Source organism: Triticum aestivum, chromosome 3B (genome assembly GCF_018294505.1).
Source record: "Triticum aestivum cultivar Chinese Spring chromosome 3B, IWGSC CS RefSeq v2.1, whole genome shotgun sequence".
Classification (NCBI taxonomy): domain Eukaryota; kingdom Viridiplantae; phylum Streptophyta; class Magnoliopsida; order Poales; family Poaceae; genus Triticum; species Triticum aestivum.
Window position 1 is genome coordinate 70,705,024 of NC_057801.1, and position 3,636 is coordinate 70,708,659.

At 46.1% G+C, this 3,636-nt stretch overlaps 1 long non-coding RNA gene across 1 annotated transcript; it reads left to right on the forward strand.

Annotated features, from left to right (window-relative positions):
* The first annotated feature begins 677 nt into the window (after positions 1-677).
* LOC123064826 (uncharacterized) lies at positions 678-1,764 on the forward strand. Its single transcript, XR_006430822.1, has 3 exons — positions 678-1,121; positions 1,241-1,423; positions 1,654-1,764. It is a non-coding gene; the product is annotated as an uncharacterized lncRNA (long non-coding RNA).
* Positions 1,765-3,636: the final 1,872 nt, after the last annotated feature.

The window sequence follows — 3,636 nt, forward strand, 5'->3', positions numbered from 1 at the left end:
TCTTAGATGTTAGGCTTGACTGCGATGTCTGTTTGGTATTAGGCCGAGACTATCTGCGCCCTTTCATCAACTGGATAGGTGTAGCGATAGTTTGTTGCGTAGACGGCGGCTCCAGTCTTACTGTTGTATTGATTTTGTAAGGTCTTGTAAGAATAATTAATAAAATGGCCGTATGCATCGTCCAGATGCAGAGTCCGGGGGTCATCCTCCTTTTTTAAAAGAATAAAAAATTGTCCCAACCTCCCTATCACCCCAGTTTTAGTCGATTTGTGAACATACATTTGCAGCAGGGCTAGAACACGTACAGTTGTATGTCTTATGAGGAACATGCAGTTAGAGGCCGGTCATGCAGGAGACTTATCACGCGGCAGTGGCAATATGCATGTATAAATCAACAGTTGGCCACATGGATAAGAACAAAAGGTGGTCATGACCCGCAGGGCATTGCAAATTGCTGTTTACCCAATGACGCTTAATTTGTCTTGAGACTACCTACCGGTTGGTTTAATAGTATCACTTGGCATGTGAAGTTGCCCTCGTTAGACTCCAGTATCAGTATAATTAGGCATCGTTTTGGGACGAACCTTAAAAATAGAACTTTTGGCATGCAAAGTTGGCCAGTTGTGAGACGTGTTTGTTAAACTATTCATACCCATCAGCAGGGACGGAGACAAGGGGGGACGAGGGGGGGCTAGACCCCCCCCAACGAAGTTGTTCTCCTCAATAGCGATTAGTTAGATCCGTTTATTAGCAGGCCTTTTGACTTGATTCGCCCCCCCTGTCCACTTGTCTCGTGTAACACCGTGAAACCCCTCGGGCAGCCCATGTACAAGAAACAACAGATCACAACCCAGCAAAAAAAAGGCCCACCATCGAGGTCAAAGAAAACAGAGCCCACCGGTCAAGGGCTTGCGACCAGGAGCACCAACGCAGTCTGCTACAATCCTGGCGATCGACACGATTTTATATCGCTCCAACAGAACGCACGCAGATTGCGGCTCGTGCGATCTTTCCATCTGTCGTCGCCTCCAATCTCCGCCTACCCGCAAGATTAGCTTCAGTCTCCAAGCGAAGATCATAGGGGGGTTGATCGAGATCCGCCACGGCTGATTACCTGCACGGTTAGTCCCTTACTTCATCTCCTGATCTTTAATCTGCTCTAATTTGTGTGGTTGTTCCATAAAAAACCTACGAACATGAGAAGTTAATTACAGTAGGAAATATTGGCTGTTGTGTGTAGATACGAAGAGGAAGAGAAGAATGGAAAACGTTTCCTAGGGCACTTGCTTCCAACCGTTCAAGCCTAGCAATCCCAATTGATCATTTCCTCAGCAACCATAAAGGAGATTAGGAGAAACACCACCACCATGAGCGACCACGGAGGAGATGATGCACGGAATCTGACATCCTCTTTGCGTGTATGGTACGTCCACTCTCATAATTAATATCAGCTTCAAATATCTGATTTTTGTGGGTTAAAACGAATGATTGTTAATTGATCGACATGAAAACTGAATTTGGAATCAATAGATAGATATTGTATTGTCTACCAAATTCGTAATGCAATCAATTTGGAAACTAAATTTGTCTTGCCAAAAATGCACATTTTAATAGTTTTTTGTAGTGTTCACACTAATGAAAACACTAGTTCAGGCTTAGGTTTTTGCAAGGAATTTTTTTTATGGTTAACCGATGCCCAACTGCCTATAAGAGCTCAAGTCTGCAACTCGCCCCCCCTATACAAAATTCCTGGCTCCGTCCCTGCCCATCAGCTGCTTTCCTCCTTGTCACGATGCAAATTAAGCTTCCTTGCAAGTTGGATAGATTTAGCCAGGGTCAACTCAAACCAGTGCGCATATATAGATCATTGTTCTTCTTCTGTGCTGTGCACGCAAGTTGTGCAAACGAGATGGAGCTATGCCAGACAGCTTGCAATTTGCTTAAGTTGAGTAATACAAGTTGCCAAACTGCTCCCTACGAGTTGTTTGCGAAAAGTTGGCAATATATATGAAAAAGATCACTCCAGCTAAACAGAGCACTCCCACAGCAAGCAGTGTCAGATCTCACCATCCAAAGAATCTTCCACCTTCCCCGCTGGCCATCCATGGAAGCTCCCGCCATGGCTGCACCGCGCGGCGCCCTGCGGAGCCCGCTCCTCGGCGACGACATGACGGTCTCGCTGGACGCGACACCGCGCCGCCGTTCGTGCGCTGCGCTGGCCATCGGAGTGGCTCTGCTCGCCCTGGCCGGCGTCCTGCTGCTGCTCCTGGGCCCTGGCGCTGAGACCGACCGTAGTTTGAGGCTGAGCCGGCATGAGGTGGAGTCTGGGGCGGGCGCGGTGGCTGCGGACGACGGACGGTGCTCGGAGGTGGGGGCCGCGGCGCTGCGTGCCGGCCCTGTATTATTGCTCAAATATTTTTTCGGACCATGTGTTATTGCGCAATTACCACTTTACCGGTGTTCATTAGGCGAATGAACTGGTAGCTCGTTCTAATCGTACTGATGGCTTAGACATGTGAAAGCAAATAATTGCAATAAAATATATTTAATTAGTATGACAAAACATTATCGTGGGAAAACATCTACCCACACAATAGTGGTCGATCGAGTTGACAGTATTTTTCCATCACTATTTCTGGCTTAAGATTCTCGTGCCTCCATCGAAACAATAAGAAAAAGCCGCATCTCATGCCTCATGAGTAATACAAAGGTACTAACACATGGCCTCATGCGTAACCATAAAGTAAGATGAGAACATTATCTCAAAATATTTAATGTAAGAGAACATTTGCCTTTATGTACTTCCACCGACCCCATTTCAAAAGTGAAGTGTACTTAGCAACCACCATCTGAGATGACCAAGTGCCCATATATATTTTCCTCGCACGTTTGCGAAATATCACTTGCGTGAATTTTAGTTTTGGATCAGTCAATTTCTGCTTGCACGTAGTCCGGAGGCTGAGAAAGGACACCGTTGTGAGACCTCTCGCTATGACCTCACAGGGGATGGGGACCATCCGGCTCCCCACGGCGTCGCAGGCCCAGACGAGGATGAGGGTTGACCGGTGCGGGTGAGGGGGTATTTCGTTTGCACTGTCGCTCAAATTAGATAGTCGGTGAGCACTCGATGGCGACACCACTACCGGCGGAGGCCAGGGCGAGTGTTCATAGGTGTGGGCGATTGATTTTTCGATTGCACCGGGTAATTAAATTATATACAATGTGACCAAAACATTAACTGAAATGTTAAAAATCTAACGTCAAATTTTTAGGCATGACAAGTCTGACATTTTTCATGCCATTATATATTGGTGCAATGATTGCAAATTTAGATTTCAAGCGCGGCAATTTCCTGGCCAAAAACGAACCGAGACGGATTTGTCGTGCTCGCCAACTAAACTTGTGATCCTCTGCGAATATAGTTTGCCATGAAAAATGTTTGATTTTTCATGGTCAAAAATCTGACGTCAGGTCTGTAGTGAATTCCAATATTAATTAGGGTCCACTTTTTTTTCGTGAAAAACTTTCAATCTATTCATCTTCAATAATGGCAGTACAACGAACACCAGAAATAAAAATTACATCCAGATCCGTAGACCACCTAGCGACGACTACAAGCACTGAAGCGAGCCGAAG